Genomic DNA, 26181 nt, shown 5'->3' with positions numbered 1-26181 from the left:
CGTACGTGTATTAACAACCACAGGAGACAGCCGTAGTCCCAGTCGAGACCTGGGTAATTCTAGTAAAATGCAACAATGTCTCAACAGGAATCAATGAGGGGATATGATTCAAAGAATAACTTAATTATACTGCATACATTAAATAATGACAAATAGTCCCAGGAACACGGTTAATTGCAATTATATTATCAGCAAAGAATTAGAGATTGGATTTCCCAAATCAAAATGCAGAATCAATCATGCTTTTTAAATTGTGTACTAAGCGTAAAGGTGAACACTTTCTGCATGTGAAAACATATTAAGCGACGCAAGTGAAACAAGTGAAAACAAGATACAGAATTCTACTACAGTGTATTGGACCAGAATTCAAAACGAAGTTATGCATGAATCTATACATTTATAAAAACAACTGTAAAATCATGTCATAATTCACAGTCCAAATCTAGATTGTGCAAGTCGACAGCATTTCAACCTTCATTACTGGAGGTTATAATCAGGACATAAACAACACAAAATTGGATGATAGCTGCCTGGAGGGATTCGTAGGTACATGGGTGGATTCAGGCAGGGCTTGAGAATCCAATAGCCAGAGTAAAAGTCATCGATCATGTCCGCAAAGGTATGGATATCTGAGATGAGATGGTTCCAAGGAATTCCAACCTGTCAAATTAACTTGTGGAGGGTTCCCCCTGGAAAGGTGGGAGTGAAAATGCTCAATTCAGGGGTCTTAGGAAGGTACCTCAGGAACAGGCAAGGGATCCGGATAAATTTCACAACCGCTTAAAAATCTCAATGGCGTTTCGGCAGCAGATGGAACCACAATCACTGGTTAAATAGTTGAAATTAATCACCACAAAGTACGACCGAAGGATCCGTCGACGAGTCCTGTCTGAATCAGGAGCGGGATCCCTGCAGCCGACATGCTATTTAGAGTTTTGAATGGTCACCAGTTACATCCACCTGAATCCCTTGCCTGTAACTGGGGTACCATCGTAGGACCCCTGAATTGAGTAATTTCACTCCCACCTTTCCAGGAATCCATCGATCCTGCTGACATTTTTTTTTTAACGAAGTGCGGAAACTTACGCACTTCATTAATTATCGTCCCTTTGTTGGGACAGTCCCCGGAGGCATTTTTGAAATAAAGGAGGTGGGGCACAATGGCTCCCCCTCCTGGGGTTTATTATGCCCTGGGGACCACCACCTCCCCGGAGCTGATTTATGATAAACGGCCGCTTGGCACCCCCTGGTACACGGGGACCAATGCCTCACTGGGGCCATAATCCAAAGACAAAGCAGGGGGGCCTTGAGGACCCCCTGTGCCATGGTGACCACCTCCTGCCTGGGGCTTATGCCCTCTATGGGGGGGGGCACATGGACCCCCTTGACCCTGAGACCACCACCTTCCCGGGGCCAAAAACAAGATTTAGTGGGGGGGCCACAGCATCCCTGGGGCCATGTTCATTTTTTTTTTTTAATGGGAGAAGTGACACATAGCCTGCCTCCCGGGCCGTTCTCGCCCCGGGGACCGCTGTCCCTGGGGCAGGCCCTACAATAAGAAAGGAGGGGGACCTGAAGCACCCCTCCTGGATCCAAAGATGGCCCTGGGGACTGCCACCCCCAGGACTGGCTTGTGCTATGTCCCAGGATGCCCATCCATGGGACATAGCTGTTTGCTATAGGTTGGCAGGAGCTGTACTGCTCCCACCAAGCCATACCAAACTGTGCTCCCCTTTCAGCAAGCGAAAGCATTGAAAATGCTCTCTCCTGCTGGAAGAAGAGCAAAATTGCTTTTACACTGAGGGAGCTGCATGTATAGCAGCTCCCTATGCTTGAAAGCAATGCCGACTCCCGCAGGAGGCAGGATCTGCGGGGGCCTTTAGGCTCCCCCTCAGTATCCATCAGTGGTGAGTGGGTGCCCTAACCCCATTCCTTTAATTAAAATGAAAAAAACTTTTTTTTTCTAAAATGGCCGGGCCTCAGGGGGATGGGTTTCCCAGGTGAAATTAGACCAAGGCGGTGGGATGTGCAGCCACCCTCCCCCATTGAAAAAGTGCCTGGCCCAGGGGGATGGGGTTCCTGGGGCCGAAACCGGCTCCGTGAAGGAGGGGCACACCGCCCCTTCCCCTAATAAGTAAAATTATTTTTAAAATGACTGGCCAGTCACTGGATGCCCCGCCCCTTTCACCACCACTCAGCAAACGCTCCCCCAGCCTCAACTGGTTGGGGGATGAAGTCTTCTTGACTGCAGTTGGTCCTTGAGGTCCAGCAAGCCCTCCTGTTACCTCCAGTAAGTCCCAAACAGCGGGATTGCTAAGAGGACTGTGGAGGCCACGCCCCCTTCCTCCACCACTCTGCAAACGCGCCTCCTGGTGCTGGTTGGGGAATGAAATCCCCTTGGCTCCAGAGGGTCCTTGGGGGCCAACAAGTCTTCCTGTTACCTCCAGTAATTTCCACAGAGTGCAACTGATGAGAGGACTTCAGAGGTCACAACGTCTTTTTACACCACTCAGCAAATGCAGCTGTTGGCGCACTGCTGGTTGGGGGATGAAGTCTGCTTGGCTCTAGATTGTCCTTGTGGGCCAACAAGCCCTCCTATTGCCTAGAATAAGTCCCATATAGTGGAATTGCTGAGAGGTCTTCAGAGGCCACGCTTGCTTTCTCCACCACTCTGCAAATGCAACTCCTGGCGCACTGGTGGTTGGGGCATGAAGTTCTCTTGGATGCTGAGGGTTCTTGGGGTCCTACAAGCCCTCATGTTACCTCAAGTAAGTCTGACACAGCAGCATTCCTGAGAGCTGATCGGAGGCCCATTTCCCCCAACTCTCTGTTAACTCGACTACTAGTTAAAAAAAACATAGATATTCACATAAAAAAGCATAAGTTACAGTAGTGTTATAGTTAGGAAATAGAATTTGAAAAATCTTAGAAATTAACTTAAAAAAGAAAGGTTACAGGGTCGTTATAGTTAGGAAATAGAATTTTAAAAACCCTAGAAATTCACTGAAGAAACCAAAGGTTACAGGGATACTATAGTTAGGCTCAGATTTCACTCATACAAAACCAGTGAAATTCAGCAGCATATTTACCTGAGATACAAGAGGTTGCATGGGGTTGTGAGTGGATGTGTGAGTGGCACTGTGAATAATGTAATCAGTGATGTCATTTGAGATGTCATGAGTGATGTTACTGACCATGTCATGAGTGATGTAATATGTGCGGTCATAGGCAGTGCATTGCGGGAGCGTAAGTCATAGATAGCTCAAATAACTATAACTGCTGAATTTCACTAGTTTTGTACGACTGAAATCTGAGCCCAACTATAACTATAATGTTCCTGTAACCTTTGGTTTCTCCAGTGTGTATATATATATATAGTCACTTTATGTCCTCATAGTAGTGTTGCATTTATGCACCTTAATAGATTAACTATTGTTAAGTATAGTGTTGGACTACTGTTGAAATGTATATTAATTAATTTTTGTTTTTAATTTTCAAACACGGTAAGGTGAGCACAATATTAATAGTTAGATGATATGGAATGAATTTTCAATTCTTAAAAATAACCAATAGGGGATATGTTTAGAAATATCAAAGCTTATAAATACAGGCATTTGGGCCTCCCATTTTTTTGTAAATATACATTTGCACATCTACTATGCATTAGCAAAAAATAAATATGTACAAATGATGAGATTACTAGTATTTTTTCCATGTCTACTAGAAATTCAATGAGCACTTGCACTTTAAATAACGGGTTTGTTAATGCGTGTGGTCAGGTGATCAAGGCCGCTTGGACGGCCGAAACGCGTCTGGACATCACTATGGGAAATAAATAAATAAAACTGTTTGGTATCGCAAGAGGTCTGTGCCCGTGATTTCCTCAAGGAAAAAGAATTGCGAGTTGCTTCAAGTTTTACCGGTAATTGACTGTTGCCGGTTTGCAGACCCCCTCCTGGAAAGAGGTTTCGCCATAATACAGCTAACTGCCTACGAGGTCGCCGAGCGGATACCGCCACGGGCTCGTGGTGAGTGACGCGGGGACCCCTGGGGCACCACGTGGAGTCCGAAGAAGGAAACAGGCTTAGCCCCTCGGGAACCAACCAAGGAGCAAACACGACACGATCCGGCTGAAGTGTGAGGCGTGAGAAAGTGCTCCCTCGATTGACTGTGGGGCCGCTCGGCTGAGCAGGCAGCTAGCGGAGGGCGCATCGAGAAAAGTCCGCTTCCACATGCCGGTAAGAGCAACGTTTGTCATTGACATTTGGGTTTCCGAGTAGGAGGTATACCCACATTGGGGAAAGCAGACGCGGGAGAGAAGGTTTTTCTTCCGCATGCATGATAAGGTCCCCACTGTGTAACGAACAGTTTCTTTACCTAATCCCGTAATTAAAGATGTCGGTTGACGCGCGCAGAGCCCGTGAGCTTGCTGCCGATGAAATATTTTCTGATGCCTTAGAAAGTGAGGCAATCAAACGAACGGAGGCACTGAAGGAAACTAGTAAGGAGCCAACTGCGCTGAAGGAACAATTTAAAACATTGGAAAAGTTAAAAAAGCAAGAAACAGCTAAATGGTGGGAGGCTCGTTCCCTAAAAAGATATCTGGACGTTGGCAGGATCCCAAGGGAGCTACGCATCATGTTGGCCCCGAGCTATGAGACACCCAATCCCCTGATGATGGCCGAATGGGGTGAATGTAACTTGGAATCCTCCAGGCGTTTAGTTCAGATCCTCGTCAAGTATGCGGAAATAGACGGGGCAGAATTACTAATAAAAATAGATGCCCAAGAAACATATATCAAGCAACAAGGGAATGACCCCCAACAGGAAACCAAGTTGAGGGAAGAAATGAACAGCAGGCTTGACAAATATGAAGAAAAAATAAAAGCACGAAAAATATGGAAATTTAAAAGAGATCGTGACGATTACGCCAATGGCCAGATATTTACCTTCTCACGTCGCTATGACTCCCTGAGAGTAGCAACTGCCAATAAAAGACATGATGGAGGAAAAGGGATGCAAAACGAACGAGCAGAGCTTTCCTCACCATCCAGTTCGGCATTGGAGAGTGAATCCGACAATGAAGGTGTAAGAAATACCATGGGAATAAAGCTGACGGTGGGGGAAGAGCTGGATATTTTAAAACAAGGAAGAAGGAAACACTGAGGCCAAGACCACAAAGCACAACGGTACAACAAAATGTCAAAGGAGACGGGCTAGACGCCGGGCGAATAAACAGCGGCGAGCCAAAGAAGCGAGGCCGCGGGCGCTCCCGGAGATAATAGAAACGGAGATCGGTGAACACAAAGCCCAGGAGGTCAGAACTATTATCAATCTAGGGCAAATAGAGCTGACCAAAGCGGAGAATCAACTATTAAGCCTGGGCTTGAGCTACTGCCCTGAATCGAATTTTAAATACACTCAAACAAGAGCGGATGTGTATCTATTTATTAGAAAATTGAAACTTAAAAAATTTCACATGTTAAAACCTTCAAAAGAAACAGACAACAAGTTGGAAAACACAACAAACCCTACTGGTCTTCAAGTATCTGACTTGGCATTATATTCTGATCCGTACCAACTAGAAACAGCAGGGGAAAATGTAGAAATGGGTGAATTGTCCCCAGTGTCTAACCAGATTAAACCAGATACACCCTTTAAACCGAAATGAAAATTTTCCCATCTCCTCCCACGACGGCTTAGATACTTTTAGTGAGCATGTGGCAGTCCAATTGAAGAAGCTAACATATGCTAGTAATGCAGTAAGAAAGAGAAAATATTTTTATCAACAAGGAAAATTCAAACAGTTGATCTCTAAATTACAGAAGGCGGACCTAGTAATCCGTAACTCGGATAAAGGAGGGAATATTGTTCTTTGGCCCACAGCAGAGTATCTCAAGGAGGCCTACAGGCAATTGGACGATACAGTATGTTACAGCAAAAGTACGCCACTTAAATATAAAAATGCACAAGAGACTTTGTTTAAGAATCTATTGGCATGGAAAAGCTTGGGACTTTTAAGTTGGGAAGAATTCAAGTTTATTAAAAAAGAACATCCATTAGTACCTTATATATACTTCATCCCTAAAGTGCATAAAAATGTGACTGTCCCTCCGGGCCGTCCAATTATTGCAGCTTGTGACGGCCCTCTTGAGAATCTCTCACGGTATATTGACTATTTTTTGCAAGATCATATGAAAAAGTTAAATTCATACATCCAGGATACAGGAGATTTCCTCAAAAAGATTAATAACATAAGTTAACTCCTAAACTTACTACTTTTGGTATTCACAGAAGGTAGGATTTTGTCTTAAGTTTGTCTTAAGACAAACTTAAGACAGACTTAAGACAGACTTAAGACAGTCTTAAGACAGTCTTAAGACAGACTTAAGACAGACTTAAGACAGACTGAAGTTAGGATTTTGTCTTAAGTTTGTCTTAAGTCTGTCTTAAGTCTGTCTTAAGTTTGTCTTAAGTCTGTCTTAAGACTGTCTTAAGTCTGTCTTAAGTTTGTCTTAAGACAAACTTAAGACAAAATCCTACCTTCTGTGAATACCAAAAGTAGTAAGTTTAGGATTTTGTCTTAAGTTAGTTCTGTGAATCGGCCCCCATGAGCTTCAACACTTGTCTTAAGGTGGGGTATATTCATGGGCAGTTTGATGTATCTGCACTAGTAATACCGTACTTACCTGAGGCCTACAAGCACCCTTTTAAGAATTCTTAAATAGTACTTTAAGAACTTTAAATGATAGAAGTAGTGGCTCACCCAAACCGTCGTGAGAATGTCATCTACCCGTATCTAGGCAACTGGCTGCGAAGCGCATGGTCTCCAGAGCTTCCTCCTATGGGTCTAACCACTGTGGTCACAAGCTGGGCTTCTTTCTGAATGGTGATATGTGTCTTGCCTCACTCCAACTAAACAGATTCAAATCATGAAAGCAATAGTGGACAATCTCCAATTGTGAGTCCTACCCCGCAAGAGAAGTTGGACAAAATGTAATTGCTACCATCAAAGCTCATGGGGTTACTCTGTCAGATAGCAAGGTCAGTCTATACCTTCTGAATCTAATGGCATGTGGCCAACTTTTAGCCAGCCTCATTGGCCTTTCAGAAGCTCCGTCTTGGTAGGCAGAGCATCGCTATACCCTCAACAATCATCCAACAGAAAACTTTGGAAAGAACACAGATAATGCATTCAAGACACTGCAGCTATGCCAAATTGGTGGGTATCACCTCCCACCCAACAGCACTCTCCTCCTACCAACAAACACTCAACACAGCACTTTCGATGGTATCCTGCACAACCAACCAACAAAGCTCACACCTTTCATACAGTCGGGTGTCAGCAATCTCATACCAGCTCTCCACTCTTCATCAAACAATTTATATCTGCAAAGACGACACATAACAAGCGAAATAGATTTAAAGGGATATAGTGGACCCCAACAAGACACCCCAATCCCACTTGCCTCATGCACATACTTCAAACCAGGTGATGCACCTACCAATCCTTTAAATTCAGTGTACAAATATTGGTAAAATAAATCTCTAGTCACACACACACTGAACAATCAAAACAACCAAATATACAAAAATAAAATGTAATCACACCCTTACTACTGATTACCCTACTCAGGACCTCAGTAACAGTGGCCCAGTCAATGGGTATAATTTTCCCACCCCTAGAGTTACAAATAAAAGGGGTATCAGTAACCCTGACGGTGCAGAACATCCAGCCCAATACAGGTTGTATTCTGAGGGGCCAGTGAGAAATGAGAGCTCACCGGGGAAAATTAGTAACTCTGGGGCCTATTCCTTGGATTTCCTATACTTTCACAAGGAGATTATGGCTGTGTTTGGCAGTCTAAATCTTTGGGTGGACGCATAGAGAAAGGCAGTGTTCCTAAAGTCCATGTGGGGCTGGTAACTGTTTGTTCCCAGCCCCATCAGAATTTGGAGGCTGCTAGTAATGAGGGGCTCAACCATATAGTAGGCTACAGTCTGTGACAGAATCCTCCAGACCTAGGGGCAGTGCTTAATTTGAGCCGGTAATTACAGGTGGGGCTCACCGGTACTCACTTTTGAGAACCGCCACCTATTTTTTCTCATCAGACTTTGATTCAGAACAAAAGAGTGAAAAAAACACACGAGTTGGAAAGAAGGAAAATGAGCAGACGTAAAAAACGTCACCATGTGAGAAAGCAGGAACCTGAAAAAGTGAGATAGAGGGGCAGCGAGTGTATTGTGGTGCATTAAAGAGTCATGAGGAGGAATTAAGAATATGAAGTCTTTGTATTTGTCACACACATTCAATGGCAGTGGCCGCGGGTTTCTGGGCAAAACATTGGGTCCCACCACTTATACTTTTGCAAATTAAACACTGCCTAGGTGGGAAGGTACCAGCATCCGGCAGTGCTGTGAGGCCATACTAATGGCAGTACAGCATCATAAAAATCTCTCTTTACATAAGATAACGTGTATTGCTGCTACTGTCCCATGGGACTGTCAGATACCCATGACGTGTGGTTGACTCTGCCCCACCTCGGTCTCTCTTCCACAGCACCAGCCTTTAACAAATTTTCCCACTCTCATAATGGTCCAATGCTCTTCTGCACTTGTCCAGTAGACTGCAGACAACTTCTTGAATAAATAGTCATGGCCAGCCCACAGAATTAAGCAGACAGACATGTAGTGCTTCATTTAAGCCGGTGGTTGCGGGTGGTGGGCACCGGCATTCATCTTGGGAGACCTGGACATATATTTCGTCATAGGGTTTGAGCCAGAGCGAAAGAGAGTGCGAGAGCCAACACAGGGAAAAAGAAGGAGGAATAGGAAAACGTGATAAATGGAGAAAGTGGCGATGAGAAAGAACCTGTAAGAGTGAGGTGAAGAAACAGGAAGTGCATGTTGGTGGAAGAGGAATGTGTAGTATGTCATAAGCTTGGCATACACTTATAATGTCTTGTCTGGGATTGGTTGGAAGCTATAGAAGGTCGATAGTGTCATCTGCGATGTCACTGGATTCTAGATTGGGGATCTGTGAAGGAAACTGGGAGACTGATGACAAGAGTTGGATGGATGGGATCTCTTTATGGAATAAACCTTCTTCAATCTTCATACCTGCCTCTTGATGCCTTTTTGAGGGATCTTACACTGGCGTAGTCGGCTGAGAATTTCCATTTGAGATCCCAACAAGTGATATGGATTTTGGCGAGTTTTGACCAAATTTAAATGAACTCTTGGACATCCCTTTATCTGCGTGAATTCCTCTTCAATGATATCCCTAATTGGATTTTATTTGTGGTAAGGAAGACGTCTCGTATACCAGCCTTCATTCGTTAATTTCCGTTTGCGTGGTTCACTTGAGTTGAGGACTAAAGACTCTTATATTTTATTGATTGTCTTTTATCAAAAAAAAAAAAGAAAAGAGACGGAATCGTACAAAGCTGTTTAGTTTGTTTCGACTTGCAATCGTTCGATGTAAAGGCTTTCAAGTTACGTTAACCATACTTGCGAAGACGTTCAAAAAATAACAAGGCTATTCAACGAACCTTACCCGTCAGCGGTGTCTCGAGGAGCGTTTTGCTGTGTTGCCTGGTGAGGAATCCTTGTCTTCGTGAAGAGAGCGGCCATCGACGTAGGATAAGAATCCCGTTCCTCTCCTTTGTCTTCGTGAAGAGAGCGGCCATCGACGTAGGATAAGAATCCCGTTCCTCTCCTTTGTGCGCATGACGTCAGAACGTGATTGAAGATTTACCCAATTGAGCTCAGGCGTCGAAGCGTATCTGAGCAACGGCATACTGTGCACATGATGTCAGTACGTTGTTGAAAAAGTTACCCTATTGTGCGAAGGCGTCATAGTGTATCCTAGCAACGGCATACGCTCGCTGATACACACAGCTTTTCTGTCATTGCGTGCCAGCGATATCTCTACGTTGCAACGGAATACTCTCGCCGGCACGCACGGCCCTCTCTCTTCCAAGCTAGAAAATGTGGTCTTGCTGAATCTTGTGTATCCTGGCAACATATTACTTTCGCCGATACGCACGGCTCTGTCAGTAAGATTTATCGCTGATGCACATGGCTTTCGGTTTGCATTGCGCTTTGTCTCTTAGCTAAGTTGATGCAAAAATCTTATTACTGTTTAAGGACAGCGTTTCCACAGTTTATGCTTTTAACTATTTTTCCCACTGTTTTGCTTATTTTCATGTGGGCATATTTATTTGGCATAAAGGTTTGTCTTTTTGCTTCTTTTTTTTGAATATATATTTCTATATCTGTACTGGTTCTGTGGAAATGCAAAATGTCACTGCAGCGCCGTTTTTCTTATCTGAGCCAGGTGAGCCCAATATTAAGTGGAAAAAATGGAAAGTTGTTTTCGAGCGTTATGCTAGAGTATGTGGCCCTTCACTCAGTGCAGAAAGGAGAACTGCCTTGTTATTACACTGTTTGGGGTCAGAAGGACAAGACGTATTTGACCACTTGCCAGATTTATCCCTTGAAGAGGCTAATGGGCTCAATGACTATGAAATATGTATCAAGAGACTGGATAAGCATTACTTGCCAAAAGTGAGTACCATTCTAGAGAGGTACACCTTTGCCAAGAGAATGCAAGCAAGTGAAGAAACAGTGGAGGGTTACATAACTGTTTTGAGGAAGCTTGCATCTTCGTGTAAGTTTGAAGCGAAAACTGATGAACGTATTCGTGATCAGTTTATGTTTGGGTGTAATATAGAAAAAGTTAGAGAGGAATTGTGGTCACGCGATGAACCCACTCTAGATGAGGTTCTGGTCGTAGCGAAAAGGATAGAGCATTCTATCAAATGTGTGGCTGTTTTGAAGAAAGATACTTCGAACGAATGCAAGGTTCAAGTGGTGAAGAGTAAGAATAAAGGGGACTTGAAGTATAAGGAGATGTTAAAAAAAGAATCTATGTCAACGAAAGGAAAGTTAAGTGAGAATTTGTTTAATGGCAAATGTTTCAGATGTGGTAAGGTAGGACATTTAGCTAATAATCCGAAGTGTCCAGCTCTTGGTTCATTGTGTCCCAAGTGTAAAAAGAAAGGTCACTTTGCTCATATGTGTAATAGTAAAAATGTTGCAAAAGTAAAAGAAGTTCAAGTTGATGTGGACAGTGATGATGCGATAAACTCGGATGATTATGAATGTGGTCAAATTGTTGTGCAGGTTGTGACTGGGGAGAGAAAAAGAAATTCTCCGTTAGATGAGATTTTAGTTGAAGGAGCTAAAACCAGAGTTCTATTTGATTCTGGGGCTAAAATCACAATTATCCCAAGTGAATTCTACATGTCTAATTTAAAAAGCAAAGTTCAACTTTTAAAACCAGACATAAAGCCATTGGCATATGGTGGGGAGCCAATCAAATTACATGGGTTCTTCACTGGAATAATTGAGTATAAAGGGAGATTAATCTCAGGGAAAATATATGTTTCAAGAAAGGGGGATAGCATCATCAGTTGGATTCATCAAGGAGAACTTGGTGTATTTCTTGATCCTAATGCTGACCCCCCTATTCAATTGAGAAGCGTGGTGAACTCCGTTGAGAAGGCTGATGATGTGAATCTAATTGATGGTCTCAAAAGAGATTATCCAAATGTTTTCAGGAAGGAGCTAGGTTGTCTCAAAGGTTACAAGCATAAAATATTACTTAAGAAAGGTTCTACTCCAGTATGTTGCAAGGTGAGAAATGTTCCAATTTCTGTGAGGGATGACATGCAGAAAGAAATTGAGAAGTTAAAGAAAGGGGGCATCATAGAAGAAGTTGAAGGAACTGAGTGGTTGGCACCATTCGTAGCTGCACGCAAACCTAATGGGGACATGAGACTCTGCATTGACTTGAGACAGTTGAACAAGTGCGTAGTGATTGACAAATACCCCCTGCCTAACATAAACGAATTGCTATCTCTGTTGGGTGGAGCTAAAGTCTTTAGTACGATTGATTTAACTTCGGCGTACCACCAAATAGAGTTAGAGGAGTCGTGTAGAGACTACACTTCTTTTATAACACCATTCGGTACTTTTAGGTTCATACGCATGCCTTTTGGGCTAGTGTCGGCCTCTTCAGTCTTTCAAAGGGTTATGGAGAACATGCTTCAGGGTTTACCAGGCACCTATGTTTACCAAGATGATATTTTAATTTTTGGGCAGAATGCTAAGCAGCATGACATTCGTTTGAGGTCAGCCTTGGGAAGACTTTCTGAGCATAACTTAACTATTAAGGCGGAAAAGTGTAGATTTGGAACCAACTCAATTGACTATTTGGGGCATAATATAACTAGTGATGGTGTCAAGCCTAAGAAAGAATTAATCAACACTATCCAAGAAATGAGCTCACCTTCTAACAAAAGCGAACTCATGAAGTTTTTAGGGGTAGTTGAATAATACTCGAAATTTGTAAGAAATTTTGCAGATTGTGCGGCAAGCATGAGATATTTACTGAGGAAAGGAGTGGACTTTCAGTGGACGGAAAAGTTGTGAGCAAGAATTTAGAGATATCAAGAGTAAACTTAAAGCAGCTCCTTCTCTTGCTAGCTTTGATCCTATGATCAAACCTATTCTCATCACTGATGCCAGTGAAAAGGGTTTGGGGGCTGTCTTACAACAACATGGTAAAGATGGCATTCGTACCATTATGTGTTTGTCACGTAGCCTTAAGGATCCAGAGACCAGGTATTCGGTTGTTGAACGGGAATCTCTGGCAGTGTATTGGGCCATAAAGAAGTTGAAGAAGTTTCTTTGGGGTATAGATTTCGAGGTGAGGACAGATCATAAACCGTTGGTTGAAATTTTCAGCAAGAAGGGCTTGGATTCAATATCTAGTAGAATTACCAAGTGGATAATAGGTTTGCAAGAATTTAATTTTGAAATGAAGTACATACCAGGCGTAGAAAATAATGTGGCGGATGTACTGTCACGCCTCACGCCTATGAAATCATCTGATGGGGATGATTGGGAAGATTCAGAGGAATTAGTTTGTGTCATTGATCAAAATATGATTAGTGAAGAGAGATGGGGCAATGAGATGGTCATGGATGCTGTTCTAAATGAAGTTATGGATCTTCTCAGGAGAGGTTGGAACAGCAACAAACAAGGATCGTTAGAGACTAAGAAATTTTGGGCGGTTCGTAACGAATTGTCTGTGGAGAATAGGCTTCTATTTCGGGGAACGAGACTGATTCCTCCCTGTTCCCTTAGGAAAGAACTGATAGATTTGGTTCATTCCTCTCATGCAGGCATTACTAAGTCTAAGGAACGCTTGAGAATGTCGTATTGGTGGCCGGGCATGGATATAGAGGTGGAACGGGTTATTCGTGATTGTGTGCCATGCACCTTGAGTGATAAGTCTAAAAACACCCGTGTCCAACCTATGATCATAAGGAGGCGTCCTTTGAATCCTTGGCAGGACATTGCTTTAGACATTCTTGGTCCTATTCACTTGAATGGTTCTCAGACATTTGTTTTAGTGATAATTGACATGTTTTCACGTTGGCCTATAGTTTTCTTTTTGACAAGCATTAGCTCAACTCACATTATTAAATGTTTGAATAACATTTTCTCTGAAGAGGGAATCCCGGATTCCATATTAACAGACAATGGGGTGCAGTTAGTATCCAATGAGATGAAGGATTTTCTAACATCCAAGGGGATTTCGCATAAATTGTGCTCCCTCTACCATCCCGAGGCAAATGGGATGGTGGAGAGATTTAATAGAGTGATCAAAGAGACGATTGCACTATCTAAATCAATGTCCTTAAATTGGAAAGAGGAGGTGTTGAAGAAAGTTGAAGAGTATAGGCTATCTCCGCATTCCACTACTGGGAAAACACCTTTTCTATTATTCCGTGGGAGAGTTCCAAACACTAAAGTGGAACCTGCATGGGTTAATAGATATGAAGTGGAAAGGGGAAAAGAAAAGAAGTGTGATGGTGAAGTGATTCAAAAGAGAGAGGAAGAACAAAGTAAATTGAGGAAGAGTTACTTTGACAAGAAGAATGCTGTAAAGGTAACCAAAGTCAGAGTTGGTGATTTGGTTATGATCAAACGCCCAGGTTTGGTGGGTGGAGCTGTTTCCAAGTTTATGAAACCGATGAAGGTTATTATGATCTTTAAAAATGCTGTGAAGACTCAAGATCACAGGATTTGGAATTTAAACAGGGTTGCAGTATTAAAAAAAAAAGTAGATGGTGATCATCCTGATGTGGCGAATCCGAGTTTATCTGAAGGTGGTAAGATTCGAGCTTCTAATAGGATTTGTAAGAAGCCTTCTTATCTGTTGAACTATGTTTAAAGTGAATTTTGTTGGATTTGATTTGGTATTATTTTGGGGAATGTGTTCTGAATTTTGTGTGACGAAGGGAGGTGTGTAGTATGTCATAAGCTTGGCATACACTTATAATGTCTTGTCTGGGATTGGTTGGAAGCTATAGAAGGTCGATAGTGTCATCTGCGATGTCACTGGATTCTAGATTGGGGATCTGTGAAGGAAACTGGGAGACTGATTACAAGAGTTGGATGGATGGGATCTCTTTATGGAATAAACCTTCTTCAATCTTCATACCTGCCTCTTGATGCCTTTTTGAGGGATCTTACAGAATGACTCTAGGCAGCTTGGGTATTTGGGAAACCTAGCAGTCGGCATCGTCAGAGGCTGTGTCCCAAACAAAAGTTTGTGCGAAGAAGTATGGGCACTAGCCCTTATGACCCGTATTATTTATTTATTTTGCAAATTTAGTACTGCAGGAATGCCCTGAGTATGGGGTAATGGACAGCTAGGAGCTCCCTAAATATTATCTACTCCTCCCACACGCACCCGATTGTTGTTTTCTCTCGTTCAGTTTGTATTTAATTCATTGCTTCATTTCCCCTTCTAGCTTCTTGGGTAAACTGCAGCACTTCCTCTGACTTGCACAAACATCCTTGCAATACAAGTCATCCGAGTTTTAGCACTCTGGAGTGGCTGTGAAGTGGAAAGTGAACACCATAAAAACTAATAGGCCCATATTTATCAAGTTTTCACGCAACGCAACACAACACAACAATCCACCTTGCTGTGCTGCGTGAAAGGGCAGGAATGCACTGTATTCACCATCATACGACACATTCCTGTCCTTTCCTAGCACTGGCGCACAATTGGCTTCCTAGCTCCAATGCAGGCACCTTTGCACCATGGTGTAAAAGTGCCTGCATTGCAAACAGGATTGTTTTTGTGCAAAAACAATCCTGAGAGGCTTTTTCCTATTTCTATGTGTGCTGCAGAATGCAGTACTCTTAGGAAGAGGGAAAAACAAGGAGAAATACAAAATATTTGTCCTTGTCACTCCTAACCTGGGGAGGCATAGCATTTTGATGTATTCCCAAGTCTACCAATATTGGTAAATCTGATAATGCACCACAATTCATGGGTGGATGCGTAAGAACACCCATTCTCCACCCATGGAACGCCTCCCTGTCACAAAGTAATGCATGGCAGCAATTTGCACTGCCTTGCTTTACTCTAGATTTATCAAGCGATGCACGGCCACTCAAGATAGTCTTGTGTTGCTTGGTAAACCTGACTTAGGTTTTGCGTCGCCCTTGCGCTCCCTTGCGTGGTGCAAAGGGACTTATAACCTTGATAAATATGGGCCTAATAGTCTTCGACTTCTACGTCTCATTTGAATTTCAGACAAAGTTCATATATTTGGATTCTTCCAAAATATATATATTTTTTTAACCATAGGAATTTTATTGTTCTTTCAGAAAACAAATACCATACCTAAAGGCACTATCAATGCATCAAGACAGCTTGGCATGAGATAGTACAGCAAAGCATTATTTAAGAACTTAAGTTTGTTGATAACTCACTCATTCATTCATTCCTGTTGTTGCGCCTCTCATGAAACAGCCTTAGAGTCTAAAGACAACAGCAAATCAAACCATTATGCACCCTCCGCCTCCCCATGCAATTGCACCTGCTAAATATTTTATATTCCTTTGTTCGAAAGTAAAGTGTTACGGTTAGTATTCCTGAAATGCATCTTGACATTTTTTCTTCTCAATGATTTACCTGCAGATAATGGATTAGCTACATTTACATAAACTGTGCTCAATAATTTGAGAAGAGAGTAGAGAAAACAGGAAAGGTAAAGAATCTGTTTGTGTATCAGACTTAAAACTTCACTGATCAAAAATAAATTTAAAACTCATAGTTAGCATCATCCATTAGAAAATTATCCATGGAGTGTCTTTATCAGTGCTTAATTTGTGCAGGTGGTGAGCAGGACTTAGTTTTCTTCATCAGACACTAAACTGAATTGAATTGGGCTTGTAGAGTGGAAATACCTAAAGGCGTCCTGGATCTAGACCCAGCCTAGTGTACTGAAATCAGTTTTTAAAAAAAACGCCAGGGCTTGGTTTTTTTCCCCTGAACTTGACATGGCTCAAAAGCAACCGAATGGAAACAGGAAGAAGATTCCAGGCTTTGGTGGCACGGTAGGAAAAAGATCTACCTCCTTGTCTGCTAACAACATAACGTGTATTTGTAAAGTGCACGTTCACTCAGAAGGGTAACTTGGTGCTGAATAACAGATGTTTATTGTTACCCAACTCAATGGTACTCATGTTATCGACCTCACAAGGATGAAAGGCTGAGTGAACCCGCTGGGATTTGAACCGGAGGTCAGCACTGGCTCCTACTGTGGAAACATTAGTCCACTAAGCCACCAGACCCACTAAAGTGGATTTTGGGAACTGACACCAAGTGAAGAGAAGATCATCGCAAATGGTGAGAAGGGGTGCAGCTAGTAAATTTCGGTCTCATGTGAGAGGGACCAAGATTTTTGAGAGCTTGATGAGCCATGTATAGTGACTTGAAAATGATCTAGTTGTATGGGCAACAAATGTATAAGTAATCAAAACTTTTGGCCCCTACACATTTTCTAAGCAAACTTAAGACTCTTTATTTTGTCCCTCCCATACTCAAATATGAAAATCCACACCTTTTGAGCTATGGGAGAAAAATGAGAGGTTAGTAAAAAGTCAACATTAAGATTGAGTGCCAAGTCAAATGGGCTCTGTTATTACAGATTACACAATTTCATTTTTTCCTCTCAGGGAATGACCATAAATCCTGTCTCTAGGTGCCAACCCTGACAAAATTGCCCAGCTATGCTCTCCTACACCTCCACAAAGCTGACGGTTTCAGAGCACTGGTACAAGCGGCATCCAACTGTCGGCCGCGTAACCAATCACCCCCAGGGCTATAAAAGCTGCTAATTGTACCCTACAGACAAGCCAGTGGTGGCTGGCTCGGGTAAGCACGGTGGGCGGGGCAGAGCGCGGCAGGGGGAAGCCGACAGACGACGGAATAGGTATTATTTATTTAATTATACCCATTCCGTAGTCTGTCAACTCTATCACCCCGCCCCACCGCGTCAACCTGTGCGGCTGCCTCTGAGACAAGCAACACCTGTACCTAACCCCAACTTGCATTTTACACGTGTATTATTCAGGACGGTAGTGCAACTCAATCAACATAATTAGGCTGGAACCAAATCCAGCAAAGTGTATCTATTTTTGTGCAGAGCTTGTGATTTGGCTAATATTATTGCTCCTTTGTTCAGACTGCAAATCATTGAAGATAATACATCTGAAACCCTTATTTGTTACAAATAGTTTATGCACTACTTCTTCTTTCCAACTTTATTTGATTATTCACGAATAAACATAAAATTACACCAGATAAACAATGAATGTCATAACAAATGAGACAAATCAGTTCAAAAAGAAAAACAAAAGTCAATGGAAATAGAAGTCAAATTTAGAATGAGGATATTATTCACGCCGAGAACACCAAAACTATTAAAGCTATTAAAACATCATAATCTTCCGGGGCACATCGATGATTTAATAAAAGACATACTCTAAATCACACTTCCGAGGAGGAAAGCATTTGAAGGAAGGTTAAAGCATGTTTACATCTTGTGATGCCCTTGCCTTTAAAATCGGGTTTAAAAACAATCTCAAACAAGCAACATAGTATTTACAAAAAAGGTAGAATATAACCAATTCTATTATAAGTTCTCCACATATAGGCCTAAGAAGTATTCATCGCACGGGCATAAGCAGATCAAAACTATTAAAACATTGAAAAACACCAGTGGCATATAGATGATTTTTAAAAACGGCATACCCTAAAACACACGTCCAGGGAGGAGAGAATTTGAAGAAAGGTTAAAGCATGTTTACATCCGTTGATAGCGCTTGTCTTTACAATCGGGTATAAAAACAATCTAGAAAAAGCAACATAGAATTTACAAAAAAAGGTAAAATGTCATCAACTCTTTGGTAAGTATTCATCACACGGGCATAACCGGAGTCAAACTGATTCAAGGGAAAGCTTAATAGCCTTCTAATGGAACCATGTCTGAATCTTGCTAGGAGAGAACACTTCCAAAGTTAATTACATGGTTTAGATATAGTTTCAAGTATGTAGTTGTTTGAATCACTCCATATTTTCTATTACATTGCTTTTTAGGTCGAGCCTGGGCAGCGCATGTGCTGCTCTGCGAGGCATGCTGTTTTCGAGTATGGACTTGAAGCCCCGCCCACTCTCTGCCCATACTTGTCATTGGCTTGTGTCATTGTCCTTCGTAAATGCTGGCTTCTGATTCGTTAATAGGCTTGTTAGTCCATCCTTAGTACCGCCTTGTCTTCATTTGTAACCTTCCATGAGGACTGGCGCTTTTACTTTGGTTGTTACACAGTACATCTTATTTAGTTTGCAAGCACTATTTTCGTTAATGAGTTTCTCCTACTGCAGGCACGGCATTCTTTCCTGCAAAATTCAGCGAGCCATGTGCGTTTTCCCTTCCCAAGCAGCTCGGGTACATTGCCAGACGCTTCTTTGAAATGCAATAGGTCTCGCATTTACAAGAGTTTGAGCTATTGGCATTGTAATTGACAATGCCATTTATTTATGTGCTAATTAACAAAACAGATAAATAAAAGGCATTTTCATTTACAATGCCAATAGCTTAAACTCTCGCAAATGCGAGACTTATTGCATTGCAAATGCTTGTTAAGCTCTACTGCGAGCCTGTCCTGGTCCTTATTCCATAAAGACCTGTTTTATCTAGGCTTTACCTGCAGACAGAATTTCCTTAGGGTTTGTAAACAGGGAAGGCCTACCCAATTGGGCTAACCCAGTCCTAATACAAGAGATCAGCAGTATCAATTGCACGCTATACAGTCCAGTATTATATCCTTACTCAACCAAGCGTGCTGATTTTGCAAGGTGGAGTACCCAAATAACAAGGTACAAAGCCTTATTTGGTCCACCACATACCCTGCACCTCCTTCCTCATGGATGGCATTACTCGGGCAGCTGAGAGGCACCCCTAGAAGACGGCAAAAAAAATGGTTTTCTTCCGCCTGATCACTGCTCACAGACCTGTAACGAAGGTGGATTCAACCCAGATCTGGGACAGGGTGTGACTGAAAAGTTTCAGCGCTACGTCCATCATCTCCTTGTGTTTGCTTTGTTCGCCCAAAGTTGGCATGCTATGCCCAGACGTGGGTCCCTTGCTCACTTTGCCACTGGATTCAGGCTAGCCTGGCAAATGAGGGGTTTTACCCCAAATCCGATCCCAGGATGCTTGTTTCCGGTCCAGGGAAAACCTGGCTTGGCAGTTCAGGCAGGGATGTTCCCATGGGGAACAGGGTCAAGACTGATTTGCATTTGGCTGGGTCTGAACTGGGGTGGCAAAGTGAGTTAAAGAACAATGATGGATTCAACCCAGATTTAATAGTGACTGTGGTGAGTGTCTGAAAAGTTTCCGCGCTCCGTCCATCATGTCCTTGTGTTTGCACATCCCTGTAACCCCAGATGTTGGCACCATAGGTCAGACCCGGAATGCTTTTTCTAGTATGCATTTCCAGGAAATGGACTAACGGTTTATTGCCTGTGTTCGCAGACAAACTGAACAAGAAGCCTACAGACTGAGCAAACCATTGTTTCCTATTCAGCAAACATGGATGCCAAGTACCATCACTGTTAGAGGCCACACCCAAGTAGAGAAACTAGTTCATGCACTTTCACATCAGATCCCATTTTTTCATTAGGGCTAAATTCAGACAAGGCATCCATTGCTGTTACTTTATGTTTTTTTTTAACACCGTTAGGAAAAGCCTTATTTGATATTTGTATTAATGATAATATTTTAGCCGAAGCACGGGCATTTTAAAATGTTCTGCAATAATATTTTACCTTTTCAATGCGTAGGTTGTGTTCAACGTAGAATTCCCAGTAGTGGATTAAAACTTTTGTTTATGTATTATTATTGTTTTTGTGTGGAAAAAAACGTTCAACAAACGTTTTAAAATAAATTAAAAACATCGACACCTTTCTGTCACTCTTGGAATTCAGTGTGCTCCACAGTAGCTAAAAAGCAATACGCTGGTACTTTATAGAACTTCGAAATATATTTTGCGTTTTTGAAGGTCTTTTTCTCTTTATAGTTTCACTCTTCTCAATGATCAGTCATGTTCTCTTAGTCTAATTATCCACTGGAAGTGGGTAAGTACTCTTAGATCGGCATAAGAGAAGCTCAAATCCTCTGCACCACCACCAAACAAGACCCCAGAATTCCCTATATGGCCCAGAACCGCCTTACCGTGCAACAAACTCAAAACCAAAGGCCACTACGGACGGCAATGCGTAACTCTCCAGAAGCAAACGTCAAACCCAACAGAGCACACTACATGCACCAACACCACTCTCTTGTTTAGCCAACCACCACCAAAAGGCTCTACAGTGGCGTAACAAAACTTGAAAGGGCCCCCTGCAAAGTGCATGCAGGGGGCCCTCCACATTCTGGACCCAGTTTTGGGCCTTCAAGCCAGGGGCCAGCTGCTTGTACATAGCGGCCGTGGGGACCCCAGAGCTCGGGGGCCCCTGCACCACGTGGGCTGAGGGGTCCTTTTGCTACGCCGCTGAAGCTCTACAGATGGCAATATCTCGATCTCAAACCGCAAATTTCAAACTTAATAGAACACACAGTGAGGTACGCCAGATCCTGGCAACACGTCCACAAGCCTGTAATGCACTCACCTCGGCACTTAGTGAGGTACAACAGGTCCTACCAACAGGTCTAATAGCCTGCAATGCACACTCCTAGGACCTCAATGAGGTGCACCACTTGCTAGCAACAGGTTCACCAGCCTACAATGCATGCACCTAGGAACTCAGTGACGTGCAACAGGTCCACCAGCCTGCAGTGAATGTACTTAGGAACTCAGTGAGGGACATTGTTCTTAGCAACCAGTCTACCAGCCTGTAATGCATGCACCCACGAACTCAGTGAGGTACGTAAGGTCTTAGCAACAGGTCCACCAGCCTGCAATGCATGCACCTAGCAACTCAGTGAGCTACAATGCTTCCTAGCAACAGGTCCACTCGTCTTCAATGCGGGCTCCTAGGAACTCAGTGAGGTACACCAGGTCCTAGCAACAGGTCTCATAGCCTGCAATGCACACTCCTAGGACCTCAATGAGGTGCACCACTTGCTAGCAACGGATTCACCAGCCTACAATGCATGCACCTAGGAACTCAGTGACGTGCAACAGGTTCACCAGCCTACAATGCATGCACCTAGGAACTCAGTGACGTGCAACAGGTTCACCAGCCTACAATGCATGCACCTAGGAACTCAGTGACGTGCAACAGGTTCACCAGCCTACAATGCATGCACCTAGGAACTCAGTGAGGTGCAACAGGTCCACCAGCCTGCAGTGAATGTACTTAGGAACTCAGTGACGTGCAACAGGTTCACCAGCCTACAATGCATGCACCTAGGAACTCAGTGACGTGCAACAGGTTCACCAGCCTACAATGCATGCACCTAGGAACTCAGTGACGTGCAACAGGTTCACCAGCCTACAATGCATGCACCTAGGAACACAGTGAGGTGCAACAGGTCCACCAGCCTGCAGTGAATGTACTTAGGAACTCAGTGAGGGACATCGTTCTTAGCAACCAGTCTACCAGCCTGCAATGCGGGCACCTAGCAACTCAGTGAGCTACAACGCTTCCTAGCAAAAGGTCCACTCGTCTTCAGTGCGGGCACCTAGGAACTCAGTGAGGTACGTAAGGTCTTAGCAACAGGTCCACCAGCCTGCAATGCATGCACCTAGCAACTCAGTGAGCTACAACGCTTCCTAGCAACAGGTCCACTCGCCTTCAATGCGGGCTCAAAGGAACTCAGTGAGGTGCACCGGTCATAGCAACAGGTCCAATAGCATGCAATGCACTCACCAAGGAACTCAGTGGGGTACATCAGGTCCTTATAACAGGTCCATTAATTTTCTTTGGTGCATGTTGCAATGCACCAGCAAAATCCAAGATGCGTATAGTAACACACGCACATGGCAGGCCAAAACAAGTGCAACCGTCCAATCTCAGGCAGCCCACATGCACTTAAGAATATTAAAATAATGCGTTGAATTGAGTTTGGCAACTGGAAATTCTTTGGGCCATGTTCCTGTCCTTCGTCTGGTGTCGCCTGCATTCCCATTCAGTGGGGACCTGGCTTGGCATTCGGCCTACAGCATCCGTTTTGGGCAGAGCCACGCCTGAGTTGCACATGGTTAGTCCCTGTCTTTAAAGGCCCAGATGAGCAAATGAACAATGAAACAGAATGCAGCTCAGATTGATTGCCAGTGGCTGAGAATAATCCAATCATTGCAACTATTCCTAGATAATAGCCAGTGAGACTTGTGTTGTGGCTTGCAGTTTTACTTTAACATTGTGAATACAGGCTCATTTCAATTAAACCCAATGGAATAACTCCTTAAGAGAATGACTTGCACAGACAAGACTGCACACATTGGGTTTTGCAGCGTAGTTGCATGCAGCTATCTAGTAACTCATTTACAAGACACTGATGCATCGGCATTGATGCGTCAGTTTCCTTATGCCTGCGCCAATTGTCATTGAGACACCATGGATGCACTGCATTTAAATTACAGAGTTCCATGGTACAAGGATTTAAGAGAAGTGATGCATTGCTGAAGTTTGTCGTAAAACTGATGCAACACCAGCAACGCGTCAGAACACAAAGGCGAGTCGTGTTGTAGAAGCCTTGGTCTGAGCGGGCGTAAGGATTTTGACGCAGTGAAGTCGTAGAGTGACGCAGTGAAATGTTGAAAATTTCACTGCGCCACTTTGAAGTGGCATTTTTGCGTGGGAACGCCTACCCTGGCACACGTATAATGTAATGCAGGCCTATATAAAATTACACACTGAACCCAATGTGCCAGTTTGTAGATATGGAGCAGTGTGGCATACTGATTGCGCAGCTGCTGCATCAAAATAAAGAGACGCAGAGAACAAGCCCCTAAGTGTCAAGTCAGTTATACAAACTTGGATAGACAGATCCAAGCGAAGTCCTCCCCGTCTACAAGTGGGCACTATCAGCTAGTTATAAAATCAACCACAGCAAATTAAAAGTAAAGGCAGAATTATAAATGCCGGGAGTTACCTGCAGTGATCTCAAGACGTTATTATGAGGTGTGAGTGGTTCTTCCCAACTTCTTTCCCCACTTTTCTGGTACTTGAGTAATGGAGAAAAGAAAACTACAAGTACCATAATGCAACTGGGGATGGAGAACTGAGTGAGGTCCTCACTAGAGGGTCGGGACGGGGTGGGGAGGGCTGAAACTCCTGCCATGAGTGAGTCAGTTTGTTTCTCGGTGCCTCATGCATAGTATATCTGAGTAGCTTAAGCCTTACCCTTGGCTAAAAAGAGTAGGGATGCTGTGGGAGGCATCCCACATCTGGAGCGAGGAGAAGGGAGGAGCCGCCCACTCTCCTCCCCTCTTCCCCCAATCACATGCGACGGGGTTTTTATTATTGATAATTGCACACGCCCCCAACACCTTGCATCACTTGGGGGGGCAGGGAGCTGGGGGCGCTCTCTGAACGGCTACTACCTTCCAGTTTTCTTTTTCATCTACTCGGCGGGGGTGAGGGTGCAGAATCTTGAGGCGGCAGAATAAAGACCTCCCCCCCTTCACAAATGAGAGGGCGCTTCCATCGCTAATTATCATTTCATCGCTCGGCATCATATAATGAATTCGCGGAAGACCCAGGGAATCCCCGCCCCCTCTTCAGGGCTGACATTCACAGCTGCGTCGTCAATAGCTGGCGAGGGCTCCCAATGAATGGCTAAAGTGCGCCCCCCCCCTACACACACGCGCACATACACACATCTTCTCTGTTCCTCCACGCCCCTCAAAATCTAGAACAGGTGCCATTAATCACATTCCCATGGTCAATTAACCTGCAAGTAGAAGAATAATACAAATATTGAAAAACTGACCCCCCCCGCCCCCCCGCTGGACCCCCATCCCACACACGGCCGTCTCTCTGCTCCCGGGGTTCTTCAGTGTTCTGTATTAGATTGGATACAGAACGGAATCCCCCATACTGACAAGATTGGCCGCACCCCCAAGTCCATGTAAACAAAATAATACAGGGGGGGCAGTGAGGCCGGTGTGATCCTGTCTAGCGCCCACTCCCCCACTTACCGGCGCGGCCTACCTCATAATGTATAGGGGATTTCTATATAGCGCTGCCCCACGGAAGCCCAGTGCCGTTAGCGCCTTGCCCTCTACCTGACATTCCGTAAACCCCCGTATTTCTGTGAGCGGGCGCTTTTATGCCAGAGCGGACCGCACCTTCCCCGTGCCGCTCCGCATCCGTCCTAGGTTGAGTATTTAAGAATTTCTGTGCGGTGCTGCACATCACGGAAGCACAGACTGTGACACCGGCGCCATGTATATCGCCTCCCGCGATTGCTCATTCATTTTTTACTATGCCGGGTTGTGTGTGTGTGTGTGTGTGTGTGTGTGGGGGGGGGGGGGGGGGGGCTGGAAATAAACCTCTCCCTCTACTCCCCCACCCCGTACGCCCTCACCTCATTATGTATTTAGCAATATGTGCAGCGCTGTGTCGCTGGCGCATTGTAGCGCTGCCCCTCCGCCGCCCCTCGTACCTGGGATTCGGGGGCTTCTCCGCTCTTCCCGGCCGGGGCTCCCGGTGCGTCCCCCGCGCCTCCTGCGCTCCGCTCGCGCTCTGCGCCTCGCAGGCTATTTGTGGCTGGCGAGGAGCAGTCGCCTCGCTTCCTTCCTTCCCCTCCCTCGCCCGGCGCACTTGTTCATTGTAAAGAAAAGGCAGAAGTGGGAACAGGGGGCGTGGGGGTGTTTGACACGGGAAGTGATAGCAGCTGTATCGAAGACACCCCACCCAGAACCCTATCCCTATAAATGATGAAAGCCGTTCGTTTCATGTTTTTCATCGTAAGGAGGTGGTAGGGATACTGGGGTGATTGCTCGACGTAGGATGTGGTTACCACAATGAGCGAGGGCAGAGACGGCATGTCGAGGTTTCTCTCGCAGGCCATTTGGGAAACTGGACTGAGCCCACTCTCTGAAGGACAATTAGTTCTGTGGGGGGTTTCCTCTGAGATGGGTCTGGGAACCCCTTCTGTCTGAGGACTAGTGACCAGCACTGCTCCGTGGGTCATGTCTTTAAGTGAACTGGGGCCGAGCTGTCTGTGGACCAGTCACTTCTAGGAGGCTCAGGTCACTAACAGGTGTGGGGTCTATTCCTGCCTAGGTAGGATTAGATCTCTAATCTGCCTGGGGCACTCTGGTGTCTCAGGACGAGGGGAGGGTGATAAATTCTGCTCCATCGGCGGTCACAGAGTTCCAGCCAAATTCTGCCAACTGTCAGGTGGCAGAGTTTTATCTCTTGCGCTGCTCACCAATAGTTGGCAAGTGCGAGCGAGATTTGGCATCCCCTAGCATGATTTTCAGTCCAGAAGGGCACCTGGCAAGATTTCCCCAACCCGGGGCGGTCGCGACCTTTCACAGTGAGAAAGCTGCAGCTCAAAAAGAAAATCTACATGAGCTGCAGCAAAATCAACCCAGGGGCGGCTCCTCCACTAGGGCGGGGGAACGTTGCCTCGCTATTTTCTTGCAGTGCGAGAAGCAGAAACATAAAATGGTAAAACTACCATTCTATGTTTCTGCTTCTCGCACTGCGAGAAAGCAGAAGTGTTTGGTAGCGGGCGGGTGGGGCTGCTCTATGAGCAGGGCTGGGCAGGGGAGGAGTGATGTGCC

At 44.4% G+C, this 26181-nt stretch overlaps 1 protein-coding gene across 4 annotated transcripts in view; it reads right to left on the bottom strand.

Annotated features, from left to right (window-relative positions):
- FGR (FGR proto-oncogene, Src family tyrosine kinase) overlaps nt 1-25216 on the bottom strand; it is a 193903-nt gene extending 168687 nt beyond the window's left edge. For 2 of the 4 annotated variants that reach the window (XM_085645682.1, XM_085645685.1), the window contains exon 1: nt 25053-25208. The gene's annotated coding sequence lies outside the window, so the exon portion shown is untranslated. Of the gene's footprint in view, nt 1-24735; nt 24755-25052 lie in introns of those variants that run through there. The other 2 variants (XM_085645686.1, XM_085645684.1) reach the window with 2 other exon arrangements.
- Nucleotides 25217-26181: the final 965 nt, after the last annotated feature.

Source organism: Triturus cristatus, chromosome 3_1, assembly GCF_964204655.1.
Source record: "Triturus cristatus chromosome 3_1, aTriCri1.1, whole genome shotgun sequence".
Classification (NCBI taxonomy): domain Eukaryota; kingdom Metazoa; phylum Chordata; class Amphibia; order Caudata; family Salamandridae; genus Triturus; species Triturus cristatus.
This window is presented reverse-complemented; position numbering and strand designations above follow the sequence as displayed.